This window comes from Prunus avium, chromosome 8 (genome assembly GCF_965620075.1).
Source record: "Prunus avium chromosome 8, drPruAviu1.hap1.1, whole genome shotgun sequence".
Classification (NCBI taxonomy): domain Eukaryota; kingdom Viridiplantae; phylum Streptophyta; class Magnoliopsida; order Rosales; family Rosaceae; genus Prunus; species Prunus avium.
In genome coordinates, this window is record NC_142291.1 from 28,646,974 (window position 1) to 28,665,422 (window position 18,449).

Consider the following 18,449-nt stretch of genomic DNA (forward strand, 5'->3'; position numbering starts at 1 on the left):
TCCCGTATGAGAATAAGTCTATTTAAACCACTTCTCGGTTGAAAGAAGGAGCATCCTGCATTTCAACCTGCAAACTCAAGAAAAACCATCAAAAAGCCCAGACAGAAAAATCAATGGCATCCCCAGATATGCTTGTTGATGACCTTAACCTTGAGTTGTCGCTTGCACCACCAAATGCCCAGATACGGGCTCCTCCAAACCCTATCTTCCCAAACTCCTCATACCATCATGGCTCGGCCTCAAACTTCTCTGAGGTGGTGCCGCGAAGGGCAGTAATGCCGGAGGGCATGACTGTCAGCAGACTTACAGTTGCAGATCATCTGCATGTGGCGCAGAGGTCTGACCAGATGGCAGTGGACGAGTCCCACAATCTAACCGTGCTCAACGCGGTCTCGGCCACAAATTTGGGCATGCGCCTACTGGCGAGAACACGAGAGTGCGGGGCACTGAGTGAGGAGGTGGCGGCCCTGAAAGCTCTGGTGGCGGACCTGCAGAAGCGGCTCTATAGTGCCAGCCAGCATGTAGAGATGCTGCAAAAGAGGAATGAAGATCATGTAGAGCTGTTGCAGGTTCTACAAGCAAGAACAGACAGAGGCAATTAGCAGAAGCCTCAGGTGGTGCAAAATGCAACAATGAACATGTGATTGAGAAATTTATGTTTTTTTTTTTTTTTTTTTTTTTTTTTTTTTTTTCAAGTTTGTGTTTGGAATCACATGTATGGAATGAAATAAACATTTGAGCCAAAGTTCAGTGTGTGCAATCATGAAGCAATTTACTTCCCAAACTTAACAACAAAATAGAAACACAAACAAGTAAAGGAAAGTAAAAGTAAGAAAAACAAAGAGAAACAACAAGAAAATCGAAATTACCTTGGTTGGAGATTGAAATCCTAACTCAAAAGGAAAATAAATAAATAAAGTAAAATAAAAGTAAGTTTGAGTCTAGAGAAACTCCACTTTGAAGCGATTAGGACGACAACAAACTTCTTCTATTCACCTTGGGTTGCCTCCCAAGAAGCGCTAAGTTTAAAGTCTTTTGCCGGACTTCCAACATACTTGGGTCACTTGGGGGGTTTTGGCTCAATCGCCTCCTTGTGCCGAACATGAAGTTTCTTCAAATCCCTTTGCCATCTAATCAACCCATTTCGTATTCTTTTCTTTTTATGCACATGAGTAGGTTTCAAAAGCAATTTTAAGCGCTCTTCAATACGTGGATTAGATGGAGGAGGCACATATTTAGGGTCGGGTGGCCTTCTCATTTGAGTAGAAGGAGTGACATTGAACATATGATTGGTGCTTGGAACATGGATGTTCAGCTTGTCTTCCTTTAGTACTTCAAAAACAGAATATGGCATTAGATTAATTGAAGCACCGAAATCAATTAAAGGTTCCTCAAACAATTTATCACCAACTATACAAGGAATTGTGAAACTTCCTGGATCTTGCAAATTGGGAGGAAGCTTCCTTTGCAAAACAGCAGAAACCTCTTCCGTTAATGCAACAGTTTCGCATTCCTTGAGCTTGTTTGCATCCAAGGAAGGAATATTGACTTGCACTTGCTTGAAAGTTTCCAATATGTCCTTGGCATGTTGATTTTTCCTAGAACTCATCAACCTGTGAGGAAAAGGAGCATGTAAGATATCTTCATCAGTAGGTTCACGACTTACCTTCTCCTTTCTTGCCCTTCTTGCAAGTTCATGCTTTGGGATCCACTCAGGTGAAGATGCTGCTTGTTTATCTTCCCCCTTGTTGATTTCATCCTTTTCCTTAGGCCCAATCACTTGCTCAACCTGCATTTCATCAACATTGTGAATCAAATTTTTAGAACCATCAATTTCACCAATTACCTTACCAGTTCTCAAGGTAACTGCTTGAACATGCTCACGCCCATTTTGTATCACTGTTTGGCTAGACATTATCCTAGCTTCCCTTTGACTCAAAGATGTGACAATTTGCCCCACTTGATTTTCTAGATTGGCAATGGCCTTAACCATTTTCTGCATGTGGGTATCATTCCTCTGCATATGGGTGTCATTCCTCTGCATGATGAAACTATCTGTGTGTCTAACCATTGAAGCAACAATTTCTTCCAAAGTTGGTCCTTGAGGTGGTTGGTGAGATTGACTAAGTGGTGGTGGATTATAATATTGTGGTTGACCATAAGGTGGACAAGTATTATGTTGGCCTTGATATGGTTGATATGACCCTTGTTGAAAATTTGGATTGTCGGTCCACCAGAAGTTTGAATTATTTCTCCACTCCGAATTGTATGTTTGTCGGAAATATTCATTCATAGGCAATTCATTATGAAATGAGCCAAAAACATTTGCTTCTTCCATCACAAATTTATTGGAGTATTCTTACATAGTAAGTTCCACAATTTCAGTTGCGGCTGCCATTGGAGATGGTGGAGGTGACTCCTCGGATGTTCCTGTAAGAAAAAGAAACAAAAACAAATCAAGATAAAATGAAACAACAATCAATAAACAAAAATAAAACTAAGTACTCTAAACATACTCAAACAAAACAAATAAGCAACCGTGCCAGTTCCCCGGCAACGGCGCCAAAAATTGTTGCATTCCTAAAAGGACACAAATTAATGTGCAAACAACCAATTAAAAATACCCGCAAGTGCACGAATCTAATGAAGTATAGATTATGTAAGTACGGGGTCGATCCCACGAAGAACTTGTCGGTTTCCTATAAGTTCTAATTTGAGTACGTAAAGAACACTAATTTTACACAACACACAAACACAATACAAATTGGAAACTAAAAATGAAGTAAGGAAGATAAAAGAAATGAAACAACACAAGAAAACAAAGAAAAACACAAACAGCACTTTCTATCACCCGTTTATCACCATTTGGACAGATTCGTTTCTCTGTTTTTCAGTTTCGACCTCTGTCCAGTTTTTGACCTATAACTTTCCAACCGTTTATCCAAAATTCACGTTCTTTATACGGTTGGAATCAGAACAGAAAATGCAAGAACACAACGCGGACCAAAAGTCCAAAAAAATTACGGAAACAAACAAAATTCAGTGACAAAGACACAAAACGTGTCAAACACGCAACTCACACACACATTGGGGGGGTTTTTTGATTTGGTTCAAGTGACCTATTTCTATTGCATGAAAGTAAATGGACTTTGAATTTAAATGTGAATGGCAGAGATGAATTATCAAAATGTGAAATTAAAATGTAACAAACACTAGGGTTTCGGAATCCACCCTAAACAATTCTACCCATGTTCATGGATACTCAAGTGATGAACTCTAATTGTATTGATGAAGATGTTCGCAATCAAGACCATGGGTCGTGGCTCAAGACGCATTGATTCTCTCTAATATACGTAAAGTGCATGGTTCGTGCTACAATACCTGTGCCCTCCTCATAACCGAACCTAGGTATGGTTCGTACTTCGATTCGATTGCAAGGAAAACCCATTAAGTTCAAAGAGAATATGAACATCACAAGAACCCTAATAGCATGGTGTTTACATTAGGTATTCAAGAAACCAATTCACATGGATGGTTCTTACTCCATCCATCTATTGCTTAGGAAAACATGAAGATACACATAATCCCAACAACCTCAAGAAGCATGCTTTCAAAGGTAATCAATCAAGGAAAACACACATCAAGGATAGATTAATTTGGTGAATTGGAATTCATCAATTGTTGTCAAGAAACCAATTCACATGATGCTCACTTAAACAAGTTCAATCATTTGTTGCTAATTAGAAATTGTGTTCTTGGTTATCTTACACAACTTCTCAACTTTAGCTACATGCATACAACCTAAGGTGATTAAGCAAAGGAAGCAAACACATATCATAAAATTCAATTAGTGAATGGGGTTCATCAACAACATCTAGAAATTCATACACTCAAGCATCAAAACAATAAGGTAATCATGTTTAGGGCTTCAACCTAAGCCCTAGCTATGGAGTTTAGTTGCTCATACTTATTCCAAATACAAACTCGAAATATAACTAGAAGGAGTTTACAGATTTGGAAATGATGAAAGCTTGAAGTCTTCAATGGTGGAAGTCTTCTCCTTTCTTCCTTGGCTGCACCTCCTTCTCCTTCCTTGCTCTTAGCTCCCCAAAAGCTGCTCTCAAGTTGTGTAGAATGTGGAATAGCCTGATTTCCCACGATCAAAAGGCTCCCAATATCAGATTGCAATTTTGACTTCTCCTCCCTCTCTCCTCCTTTCCAGCTTTTACCTTTTAATATAAAACTACCACCTTTGATAAAGCCTTAGCCCATTGTCCCCTTGCCATGATGGAGCTTTGACTTCACAAAGATGCCAAAAGCTCAGAAAATATCTATTTTACAAATGTAATTCCTTGTTACCAAGAGTTATGGTAACAAGAAGTTAAGATGACACAAGGGAGGTAAAAGCTGGCCAAATCCGGATTTCCAGAACTGTGGTAACATGATGGATTGGTTGGATAGGCAATACTTGTCCAATGGAGCTCAAATTTGGATATGTTGTAGTTAACATCCATTGGAACAAGTCTCATGAAGATCATGACCTCATCCGAGCACCAGAGCATGTTGATCCCAGGCCAAGAAGTTGACCTACGAAAATGAACAAAAACAGAATTTATAACTAATAATGCACTTTTAGCTCATTTTCATCCCAACCAAGGCAAAATCTAAGAAAACACAAAAAGGAAGTAAAAAGCTATAAAATGTCAAGAACTAACTCAAAATAGTGGGTGAATAACATGAAAAATCATGTGTAAAAATGAACCGAACAATGAGCTCACGGAGAAAGATCTCCTTGTTGCTGTAATAGGTGTTGATGATCAAACTCAGAAGCTGGTTGATCTCATGGATTAGGACCCGAGTTCACCTCCTGAGTTGTAAAACGACGTTGCCGAGGTCGGCGTATCCAGCTCTTCAAATAAGAGCTTCTTCAATGGCGACCGTAGAGAGGAAGACGAAGCGGCAGCCCCTCTGGCTGTGGAAGTATCGTCGTAGTCGGCATGGTTGAAAATCGGGAACACTGGACGGATCTGGCCATTTTGGAATATATCGTCGGTGGAAATTGGTGATTCGTCGGGATTGGTGCAGGTGAAAGAGAAATCGTCTTCATCTTCGTTCTTCTCGCAATCACCACCGGCGTCGGCGTTTTGAAATCCTTCGTCCGGCAATTGACACCTCAAATCTACAGAGTAGCCACAGAAGTCCGCAAGCTTAACAATTAGCTCTGTTCATATCGAAAAAATGGAAATTAGCACCAAATTCGACGAAGAAACTGAAATCGAGTCAAAATTCAAGTAAATTAAGCAAAAATCAAAAGGAAAATAACGAATTGAAGCAGATGGAACAAACCTGCAAAAAAAATGGAGGCATCGGCAGCGAGAACACGTGTGAGGCCACCGACGTAACGGAGATTGTCGTCGGTCTTGTGTTGGTCCATGGCTCTAAGACTATTTGGTTTACTTTGAAGGCAGAGAGAGGGAAAAAGGGAGAGAACAGAGGAGAGATGTGGGTTTGAAGGAGGAGAGGGGCTTGAGGCTTCAGACCTCAGGGAGTGGTTTTGTTGAATTTTAATGTTCTCTACATTCTATAGATTCTAAACGAGATCCAAAACTAATTTAATGCTAAAAAGGGTAATAAAGGTATTTGATCTTATTAATTAAATTAAAAAATATACAATTGTTGATTTTTGGGTTTATTTTGGGTGTGTTTATATATAATGAATGGTATAGGGTATATTTATAGTTTTATGTCTAGGAATGAGTATTTCACTAAATTTCTAAATAATTTATCTACATCCAATCTTAAACCGTTATTTAGTTTAGAAAGAAGGATGGTTATGTTTATAAAAGAGCATATTTTAGTATTTCGCCCTGGGCCTTAGAATACTCAGGACGGGCCCTGTCGGGCGGTTCAATCCTCAAGAATTAGAAGGGAGCTGATACCCATGTTTTCAGAAAATGCGAAAATGCATATAAGTCGTTTTCAGTTTTACACCTTGTAATGTTTTTGCAAAAATGTTATGCTCCGAATTTCCAACACAATTATAACCAGCTTAGTTAATAAAACAACTTATGCTAGGAATGCACCAGAACTTATTTACTTTTCTTTCAGCATTTAGAGCATCTATAATTATGCTCCCTATTTTTTAGTTAAAATTGAGCTAAAAACACACAAAAGCTATTTTCTAAATGGCTAAAACCACCACCATCGAACCATGGTAGCACCAACACCTGCCTTGAGAAGAGTTTTCTGAAAGCATTAAAAGAACCTGGACAACACATAAACAAAAAAGAGAAACATAGATCTGGGAGATAGGAAGGAAGAAGAAGAAGAAGAAAGAGATAAAAAGAAGAAGTTGTCACAGAGAATAGGGAGGAAGAAGAAGTTGTGACACTTAATAAGGAGGAAGAAGAAAGAAGAGAGAGAGAGATAGAGGGGCATAACAAGGATGTGGCGCTTCAAAGTTAAAAAAAAAATATATATATATATATATATATGTGTGTTAGGGTTAAAACCCTAACACTTTTATATTATTTTTTAGTTCTAACAAAAAGCCATGAAATACCATGATTACTCAAAATAAACACAAATGCAATTAATACCATAGTGGAATGCGCACTCTCTTTGGGTGAAGATGTTGAAGGTTCGATGCTCAATGGTGCAATATTTTTACATTTAATTGAGCTTTATGACGTGGCCGGTTTGGTTTGGATAAATCGGCTGGCTGGCATTAGTTGAACCGTAAATCAAACTGAAGAGACCAGTTCGGTCCAGTTTAAGGTCGATTACACAAGAAATTTAAAAAAAAAAACCAAACCAAATCAAACCGATGGTCTGATTCGGCTAGTTTGACCGGGTTTTTGATCTGAATGCCCAGCCCTAAAGTGGTTAGCAAAGTTGTCCATTATATATATATGTTTGTGTTGAATCATTTTATGCTGTATTTTCTAGAATTCCGAAAGTTCCAGTTCCTTTCGTTTTGTTATCTTCCTGAAAAGCCAGTCAAACACGTCTTGCATGACTTTCCAACCACCCACAAGAAGACTAGAAGGTGCCAAGTCCACGGCATTAAGTCAATATTTTTGCTGTTAAAATAGTTCTACAGCAGGCGTAGAAAGTAGGATCAAAGCTTGATCAGTGGATCAGTTGGGGAGCTGTTGATTAAAGCAGCAAAAGGCAGCAAAAGGTATAATTTCTGTTGCTTTTACATTATTTTATATTATTTTCTCTTTTTATCTAAGCCATCAGATTCATTTGGTTAAACGAATCCGGAAAAATCGTTCTTTGTAAAGAGAAAAGAGAAAAGAAAAACTAGACTTATTAACTGGAGATATTGGCCTAATCCGATATAATTATATTCAAATATGAATTTTTTTCTCTTCATATTAACGTTTTTTTGTTCTTCATATTCACGTTTTTTTTTCTTGAATTTATGCACTTTCTTTTTTTAAATGAATCCGGAAAAAAATCGTTCTTTCTAAAGAGAAAAATAAGCTAGACCTATATATATATAGGTTTAATTAACGATTCCTCTTCCAAATTGAGTTTACATTTTTTTCCTTGTTTTAGTATAAGCGATAGTCTAAACTAAAGGAGAGGGGCATTTCTCACACACACACAAATGATGCCATGGGGGTTCAAACTTGAGACCTCTTGTCTGTAAATCAAGGCCCCTTCCCACTAGACTTGACCCTGTTGGCGAGTTTACATCTTAATAGATTACAAGAAAGAATTGCTTCAAAAGTATTAAACAAATTCTTGGAATTCCCAAAGTGATATTTTTGAAGCAAATTTTACTATCGTATCGTAGTGAAATATAAATTGTACCGATTTTATAATTGATGCTATTTTCTGTAAAAAAAATTTATTGTCATGAAATTGATTCACCCAAGTTTCTTGTATCATTCGAACTTGATTAAGGACACAAAGAGGTATGATTCTAGGAGAAATTATTGTGTGGTACAGTCACTAGGGCTGATTTTCGAACAGAGAGAATTGGAATCAATGAATTCCAATTCTAATCCAAAAAAATTTGGAATGAAATTCTATTCCAATTTCGTTCCGGAAAATTTAGGAATGAGGGAATCATTAGGTCATGAACAGCTGTCACAATAATTCTCTTCTTGTAGTTTAGATTATCGCTTAAAACATTTCCACCCCTTGTGCCCTGGCAAATGGCAAGGGCAAGTAAGGGCAGACAATATTCACATGAATAGTGACTGCCTTAGAAATTTTTTTTATGCATTCCCACTCATTGTTGTGGCAACCATGGGATATAAGGAGAGGAATTTGTATGGATTTTGGAGTTGGAAGTGAAGAACATGGCTAGGTATTTATAGAAAAAAAAATTCTGAAATTTTGGGTATTTTTCTTTTCTTTTTTTTCAATTTTTTTGGTATTTAAATTGGTCTCTGACATCACACTGACGTCAACATAACGTCAATTTGCCCAAGCAGAAGCCCAGGCAAGTCTTGCCTTTGGGCTTGGCCAGTTTCATGGCCCACTTCTTGCCATAGCAATTTTTCTTGGGTGGAGGTTGTTTTTGGAGCCTAGCCCCCTTTTTGCCAAAAGGGAATGGGGTGGAAGTGCTCTTTTATATATATATATATTATTTTCTTGGCTGAAACAACTAAACCATTAGTTTTGACTATCTGAAGAAATTTATGTAGATGCTTCCAATGTTGCTCAATTGACTCAGAGAAAATAAGGACATCGTCTATATATACTATGGAAAAATGACTGTAAGCATTAAAGATTTCATTCATAATATTCTGGAATTCACTAGGGGCATTTTTTAATCCAAAAGGCATAACATTCCATTCATAATGACCAAAAGGGGTAACAAATGCAGTCTTATATCTATCTGATTCTTTAATTTGAATTTGCCAAAAACCGCTTTTCATATCAAATTTACTAAAGATAACGGCTTTTCCTAATCTATTAACTAAATCTCTTTTATTAGGGATTGGGTAATAGTACTATAATTAACTTGGGCTTGACTCCAGACTCCGGAATGAAAACGAACAATTTGTTCAGGAGACTCAGGGCTTATTCTTTGTTTTAAAATACCACCATAACCTGTTTCAGAGGCATCTGTTTCAACAATTTTAAAAGCATGAATTGAGGGAATACCTAGGCATGGAAGAGATTTGACATGAATCTTAATTTGCTTAACTATTTCTGTATGGCTTGGAGTCCAGGCAGGAGGATTGCTCTGGAGACGATCAAACAGGGGCTTACATAATTTTCTTATATTTTGATAAAAATCAGAAACATAATTTAAAGATCCTAAAAACCTTTGAAGTTGACTTTTTTCTAGAATTTGGTCTGGAAACTTATCAGCAAACTGGATGACTCGATTGATTGGGCTTATCTGACTTTGGCTTATGTTGAAACCTAAAAACCTGACATTGACCTGAAATAACTTGATTTTCTTGGCTGAAACAACTAAACCATTAGTTTTGACTATCTGAAGAAATTTATGTAGATGCTTCCAATGTTGCTCAATTGACTCAGAGAAAATAAGGACATCGTCTATATATACTATGGAAAAATGACTGTAAGCATTAAAGATTTCATTCATAATATTCTGGAATTCACTAGGGGCATTTTTTAATCCAAAAGGCATAACATTCCATTCATAATGACCAAAAGGGGTAACAAATGCAGTCTTATATCTATCTGATTCTTTAATTTGAATTTGCCAAAAACCGCTTTTCATATCAAATTTACTAAAGATAACGGCTTTTCCTAATCTATTAACTAAATCTCTTTTATTAGGGATTGGGTACCTAATCCATTCTAAAACTGAATTAAGAGGCTTATAATTTATAACTAGTCGTGGGGCTCCTCTTTCTAACTCGGCATTTTTCTGAACATAAAAAGCTGGACAAGACCATGGTGACTTACTTTTCCTAACTATTCCTTTGTTAACTAAATCCGTGACTTCGGCTTTGCATAATTCCATTAACTCTTGGCTCATTTGAATTGGACGGGCTTTGGTAGGAATATTCTTTTCACTAAATGACTTGACATAAGGTAAAGAAACGACATGTTGCTTACGGTGCCAAAAGGCATTGGGCATATCAGAACAAACTTCATTTTTTAACTTATCTTCAAATTTACTAATCTGTAATTGAAGTGACTTGTCTGCTAACTGTTGTTCTACCCTTTTAAACTTAATTTCTTCCTTTAAAAAGTTAATTTGGCTTGTTTTATTTTGAATTAATTTAACTGACTTAGAAATAGCTGACTTTTGTAAAGACTTAAGACTATGTAATTCAGGCTTAGTTAAAAACTCAAATTTAACTTTTTCACCTAATTGGCTTGAAGTGACTCCATCGTATTCTACCTGAAAGGGGTAAAGTAAAGAGATAAAGGGTAAACCTAAAATTACTTCGTCCGTGATATTCTGAATCAGGACAAAGGATGTCTTAAAGCATATTTTATTTTGGCATACATGGGCTTTGGGTAACTCATACTTTAACTTAAGGGCTTTTCCTGACGCTGTGCCTAGAACTTCTTTAGATTTCCTATAAAACTGGGTTGGAACTAGGCCTTCCTGAATACAATTTAAATCAGCTCCTGAATCAAATAAAGCAATTGTATTTAATTCAAATTCATTAATAAAAATACTGACTCTGGAATACCATTTCCTGAAATTAATTTGCTTAATTAAATTAATAACTTTTTCTTCTTTGTCGGACAACTCGGGCTCAGACTCAGAACTAGACTTACCAAATGGATTACTAGTTTCTGCTTTGGATTCTAATAAATTAATTAAATCCTGTTTAATTGCATAATTCTCAGTTTCTAACTTTTGGCTTATTTGTTTTAACTCTAAAACTTCTTTTTTAACTAGTTTAACTTCTAACTGAAGATCCTGGAGGGTGACTTCCTTCTTTCTATTAAATCTTTCTAAAGTGGCATTAAGACTTATCTTAGGAGGCATAGGGGAACTAGACTCTTCTTGACTTATGATTTTCCTAAGTTTCTTTAGGTATTCAGACTTTAACTCTGGATCCTGAACTTTACTAATTAAATCAATTAATAATTCTTCTTGTTCCTCTTGCTTAGTTAAAACACAAATTGATTTATTTAGAATTTTACAACATTTATCCTTGCATCCTAATTGAACTTTTGGCTCACTAGACTGGGAACTGTCTGAACTATAGGCATGTGAACTATTTGAAGACATAGGATCTGACTCAGTGTTGGCTAACTCTATGACTTTAATTAATTTGGCTTCTTCCTCGGATGCTAACTTTAACTGCTTAATTGCTTCTTTTACCTTACACTCATTAGCATAATGACCTTGCTTTTTGCATTTGTAACATCTGACTTTGCTTTTATCTGTGCTTTTCCTAGGGTAATTCTTTTTACCTTGTCGGGGGCTTTTCCTAAAACCTCTTGAATAACCTTTTGACCATTTGCTTTTCCTAGGGATAAATCTTCTTTTACTATAAAATTTATCATTATCACTGAAAGAATTTCTTTTGCGAGAATAATGGCGTCTTTTACTAAAGCGTCTATCATGGCTTCTTTTGACTTGTCTAGACGGCGGGACCGGTGCTAGACCATATTGTTCACAAAAATTACCTAATTCATACTTAGCATTTTTACTATCGGCTTGGATTGATTTTCCTATTTTTAAATCTACACACATTTTCATACCAACTTGATTAATTGTACTAATTATATTACCATAGGTTAATTCATCGTAATTAATTTGGCCTGACTCATTGCTTAAGACTGTTCTAATTTTATGGGCAAATAAATTAGGAAGACCATTAATAAATTTTTCTTTCCAAAAGGCTTGGTTACTGTCATCTCTAAGCATGACTCTGGAAATGAAAACATCTTTATACCATCTAAAATCGCTTAGCTTAGGGCATCTTAAATTACTTAACTGATCATGAATTCTAGTTGTTGTACTACTGGGCGTACCTATGAAATGCTCAATTATGGTATATAAAAGGACATTGACTCCGTCTTCTATGCTTGTTCCTACTCTTTCATCTAAAATAGGGTAATTATTTTCATCTGTTTTAAAGGCATGAATTATTGTAAGCTTGGCGGCTTCTGTGAGATGTTTATCCCACCAGAAACGAAGTGTTCCTGTAAAACCTGTTTCTAAAAGGGAAACTATTTCTGACTGTCTTAACTGATGATTAGTGGCATAACTATTGGCTACCATAGACATATGTTGTAATTTATTAAGTATTTCTTGTTCGGATAAACCATCTATATTCCATTCGTAAAGCTTATCGGAAGACACTGAAAATTGGCTTTGGGTTCTTTCTTCAAACTGGACATCTGGAGGCGTAGGCTTAGGATACCAATTCTTGGTAAGACTTGTAGGATTAACTTTGCCTGTTAAACGACTGACTTTAAGACTCTGGGCATCTTGGTTAACTTGGAGATTGCTAAAGGCTTGCTCAATTTTAGAAATATTGCTAGTTTCAGACTCTAGACTTTGGCTTGATTCTGAAGACATAATTGACTCACTATCGGAATTGACATCAAAACTTAAAACTTTAATTGAAGTTTCTTCATCTTTTCCTTTGTCTCTATCCTTGTTTGGCTTAGGTTTAACTGGGGTTAATTCCTGAAACATTTCCTCTATTTTACGCATTGTTGGACTGACTTTAAGTGCAGACTCAGGCTTTAGGTTAAAGTGAATTAAAGGCTTTTCTTTCTTTGGCTTAAGGGCAACTTCCTGTGGAATTAACTTATCAACTTTTGTTTCTATCTTATCTAATTGTTTACCTATTACTATTAGGCTTGTGTTGGCATAATTATTTTGTTCTATGACCTTTTTGACTGGTTCATCTTTTGACTCAGCAACTTTGTATGGACTTGCAATAATTTTGGCATTCCTATGATTGATTACTATGGCTTCAACTGGGGGGTGAGTACTGACAACTTTAGTATTATCGGCTTTTTCCCATTTTTCTTGGGTTAAAGTAACTAACTTTTGACTTAGATATTTAGCTTCTACAAAATCTAAATAAGGTGACTCGGACCTAGTGGCTTTGAGATATTCTTTCCACTCATTGAAAATTTCTTTTCTTTGAGCTTGGGGGAAAGAATCATGATACTTGGCTTTTCTTTCGGCATTTTCAGGGGCTTGGAAATGGGCATCTAATTTTGACCAATGAATTTTAAATGGCTTATTAAGGACTCTTAACTGGGCATCACAATTATAAACATCAAAAGTAGAATCTTGGGCATCTGACCTAGTAGGTGACGTAGGCTGTATTGGCTCAGGAGGTGCAGTAGGGGCTTTGTAGCTTGGTTGAACTACTTGCTTGGCCTTTCTTAATTCATTAATTTTAAAATCTATTAAAGCTTTGTCGGCTTCTAAATCTCTTTCTGTAATTGAAGATGACTCTGCGGATGAATGTCTAGCAGGAATCTTAAAAGATTGACTAGGCGTAGGTAACTGTTCTAATTGAACTGTTGACTTAATTGGCCTATCAAAACTAATCTTAACCGTACCATCTAAATAAGGCTGAATATAATCTAAATCATTTAAACTACGTTGGACTGGCTTAGGGGGGCATTCAGTGGTTAAAAATCATTCTTTAGGTAAGTTGACATCTGACCACCTAATCATTTTGGGAACTGTAATATTAGCATTTTGGGTATGACTCTGAATTAAAAGCGTTTGATTTTTTGGGCTTTTGCTTAAGGCTTGAAAATTAATGTTGGTACCTGTGACTTTGTAATAAATTCTATAAATTAAAGCTAAAGGTTGGGTACCTGGTAAAACATTATAACCGTGCGTTTTAATAGTTAAAGTTAAAACTTTCAAAATATGCGGATCACTAAGGCTTACAGTAAAATCTGGATAACAATCAAAATGTACTGGACCATGGCATAGACTTGACTCAATGATTCCTAAAACTCCTTCTTCGAAATCTTTAAATCTAGCATCTCTTAAACTTAATAAAATTGCAGATTTAAGTCCTAGTTTAGTTAAGGGCTTAACAGCAACTTGAACTAATCCTATATGTAGAAAATTATTGCCTTCTTGCCTATGTTTTTTAATAGCATCAAGATTAAGTAATTGGCATGTTTCATGTTCTTTTCCTAAGGCATAGACTTGTTCCACTGTCTTAATATGCGTAGTTTGCTTGAATGCATTAATTGACCATTTTTGCTTATAAATTTCTCTATTAGGGACTTTGGGTATATTCCAATCATTACAATGTAATTCTGAACTAGAAGACTCAAATTCTAAAACTTCTTCATTAACTATATCTGGGACTGGGCCTAGACTGGTTCTAGAACTAGAAGAATTAATTGAATTGGTTCTAAATAAACGACTCATTTTGCTTACGTGAAAAATTTAAATTGACTAAATTAGAAAGACTCTTACATGACTTTTAAAATAGAAAGACTCTTGGGTAACTCCTAAGACTGACTCTAAGGTACCTAAGAACCTATGGGTTTTCTCTCTCTCACCTTCTCGTGCCTAACCGCTCATGCCTCTACCTGGGACTTACTGTTTGGTAAAAAGGTCTCACCTTACGGACTTTTGAGAGATAGAACCTAAGGAACTAGATAGCTAAGAATAGACTTAGAAGAAACTTTGGAGACTTACTAAATTAAAAGAAACTTGGGAGACTTGCTAACTCGGAAAACTTAAATCAGCCACTTGGGCGATATGAGTAGCAGACTTAGACTCAACTCTTTCAACTCTTACGGCTCTGATACCAGAAGGGGACTAGAACCTATAATCTAGAAGAACTAGATTAAAAAGGATTTTTAACTAGTTAGAAATGGAAGCTTGACTTTAAGAGAGTTGGTTTGTATATTTAATAATTGGAAGACTAATAATTTGAAGACTTTGAAGACATGGAAGAAGAAATGGAATTGTTAGCTACGGAAGAGAATAGAGAGTATAACAAAATAGTTGACTTGGAAGATGACTTGGGCAACTAAAAAATAAAAAATAGAGAAATAATGAATAAAATAAATTAATGAATGGATGCAAATTGAAACTAATAAATTAATCATAGACTTAAAAGAAAATTAACATAGGTGAATAAATTATACAAATAAAAAATTATGAGAGCACTAAGTTTAATTAAATAAAGAATATAAATTAATGAAAATAATTGGTCTAACATAAATTAGAATTTAAAGACTATAAAGATAAACACAGAAAATAATATTAATTGGAAATATTATTAACTGTGGAAGCTTTGAAAACAAAGTAAGAACTTACAGAAATCTTAGTTCAATGAAAGCAAGCAATGTCACGCAGGACACTCACACTCCACTCTCACTCACAACTATTGTAGTTGCCTCAGGTCTACAAACTCTGAGAGAACTTTGAAAACTGAAGAAACTTACAATGCTTACTGAACAAAGCTTGGAGAAACAACTGACGGAAGGCTTCTATTTAAAGCCTTGGCATACAAAAGAGGACAAAATAACTTTTGAATTAACTTCTACTTTGACTGAAGTGAAAAACATTTAACTTTGAACTTTGTCAGGGCATCTTTGCTTTCGGCAACTTTGAATTGAAGGGCATGGGCATCTTTGAATTGAAAGGCATGGGCATCTTTGAAAAACCTTTAACTTGTCAGGGCATCTTTGAATTGAAAGGCATGGGCATCTTTGCTTTAACTCTGGAGAAACAGAAAGGCATCTACTTTAACTCTGCTTTCGGCTACTTTAACTTTGGCAGAGGCATCTTTGACTTGGAAGGCTTCAATCTTCAGAGAGATCATATGGATCTTGGCTGTCGGGCACATAATCGGACCATCTAGGCTTAGGCTTCTGACTAAATTGTTGACTGGGCATCTGGCTTGAAGAAGATTCAGACTTTGGACTGGCCTCGTCTTCATCTTCATCCTTCATTTGAGAAACTTGAGCAAGGAGTTGCTCTGCTAATTCTGTTAATTCTTTTTTAGATTTCCCTTTGAGGGAGGCATTTGAACTGCTTGGAGAGGCTTCTTTGGCTTGAGCGACTGGCATCTGGATAGGTGGAAAACTTGCATGGACTTCATTAATAATTTTATTTAAAATTACTTTGTCCCACCATTTGACTACGTAATGACGGCATAGAAATCTGGTGTCCCAATTAATCTGATAGCTCCATTTTAGAATCCATGGAATCTTATATTTGGCAAAGAAATGAAGAAGCATAGGGAAGAATTTCTCCTGCTTAGTTAGTTGGTGCTTCTGACAAAAATAATTAAATGTGGGGCGTAGACCTTCTGGAAGGATTTCCCAACAGGAACCATTAATGTTCCACCATTGGAGAAACCAGTAAGGAAAATAGGGCTTGAATTTGGCATCGAAGTTCATGAACCATGAATGACTGAAGTCTTCAAATTGATGAAAGAAAATTGTATACCAGGCATCAATGTAGTCTCCATAATTATAAGTAAGGCCTGATTGAAGTGGCTTTTGATCATAGGCATTTTTACTCCAGTGTTCTGGCTTAATGACTTGACGTATATAAATGGAATGGAAAATAGTGGCTTCTGTTTGTTTGTCCTTGATGGGCTTAATGTCTGCTGATTGGGTTTCATAAAGAATGTCCCTATAAAACTTCAAAGACTTAGAAGGATGACTTGGAAAATAATGCATGTTGGGAGGAAAGAACTTCTTAGCTATTTTAACTGGGTCATTCAAATCTTCTAGATAAGGTTCAACAATAAAAATATGAGAATTGCTTTTTGGATGATATTTAGACCTTTGGACTTGGCTTTGACTTGGGTTGTGACACTGGGAAGGCATAGGGGCATGAACAATAAAAGGATCATACTGGGAAACTAAAGCTGTCTGATAATTAGGGCGTAGAGAAGGCTGGCTTAAAGGGCTAAAACTATTCCTAACTGGAATTGGCATATAACCTGGAAAAGGCACAAGTTGGGCATTGGCTTCTTGTTTGACTGGCATAGGCATTAGGGTAGCTGGAAGGACTCTGGCTTGGCTTGGGCCTGGGCTTGGTTGGCTTGTCTGACTGTATTGCATTTTTTGCTTGTCTTTTTCTTTGCTTGACATGGCTCTGCCTGTTTATCCTGTAGAAATTCTCTTGTAAGAAAATCAGGGATACTGTTTTCACTACCTCTCAAATATTCTAACTGAAAATCAAAAACACTCAGAATTGCTTGCCATCGTGCAAAAATCTGCTTACTAGCTATATTTTTAACATCTTTTTCTAAAACATGTTTTGCAGACTTACAATCAACACGAACTAAAAACTTTTGATTTAATAAATCATCTTGAAATTTGCTTATGCATAATACAATAGATAAAATTTCTTTTTTAATAGTACTATAATTTCTGCTTTGGATTCTAATAAATTAATTAAATCCTGTTTAATTGCATAATTCTCAGTGTCACGCAGGACACTCACACTCCACTCTCACTCACAACTATTGTAGTTGTGAGTGAGAGTGGAGTGTGAGTGTCCTGCGTGACATTGCTTGCTTTCATTGAACTAAGATTTCTGTAAGTTCTTACTTTGTTTTCAAAGCTTCCACAGTTAATAATATTTCCAATTAATATTATTTTCTGTGTTTATCTTTATAGTCTTTAAATTCTAATTTATGTTAGACCAATTATTTTCATTAATTTATATTCTTTATTTAATTAAACTTAGTGCTCTCATAATTTTTTATTTGTATAATTTATTCACCTATGTTAATTTTCTTTTAAGTCTATGATTAATTTATTAGTTTCAATTTGCATCCATTCATTAATTTATTTTATTCATTATTTCTCTATTTTTTATTTTTTAGTTGCCCAAGTCATCTTCCAAGTCAACTATTTTGTTATACTCTCTATTCTCTTCCGTAGCTAACAATTCCATTTCTTCTTCCATGTCTTCAAAGTCTTCAAATTATTAGTCTTCCAATTATTAAATATACAAACCAACTCTCTTAAAGTCAAGCTTCCATTTCTAACTAGTTAAAAATCCTTTTTAATCTAGTTCTTCTAGATTATAGGTTCTAGTCCCCTAATATATATATATATATATATATATATATATATATATATTAAGTTTTGAGATAATAAATTGTCTACATTAACCAACAGAGACTATGCAGCCACTATTTTTTAATCAATATCCTAGTTTGGGGTTGCTATTGTTTTTTGGATACCATTTATTTAGTCAATCCTTCCCTATTTTCCATTAAAGAAATACATTTTAAGATACAAGCCATTTGAGTTAAGCCAAGCCATGTTCAATGGCTCCAAGCTTGGGATTTGATATTTGGAATGGTGTCTATTATATTAGGGACTAATCATGACATATCAGTTTGCAATCGTGTACTCTTCAAACAAGACAGATCTGAGTTTTAGTATCTTCTCCCTTAGAAACCCAAACTAGGATACTGATTTAATATATTTCGGTCAACGAGGTCTAGCTTAGTGGAAAAGGGCACTGACTTGTAAACCAGAGGTCTTAGGTTCGAACACCCATG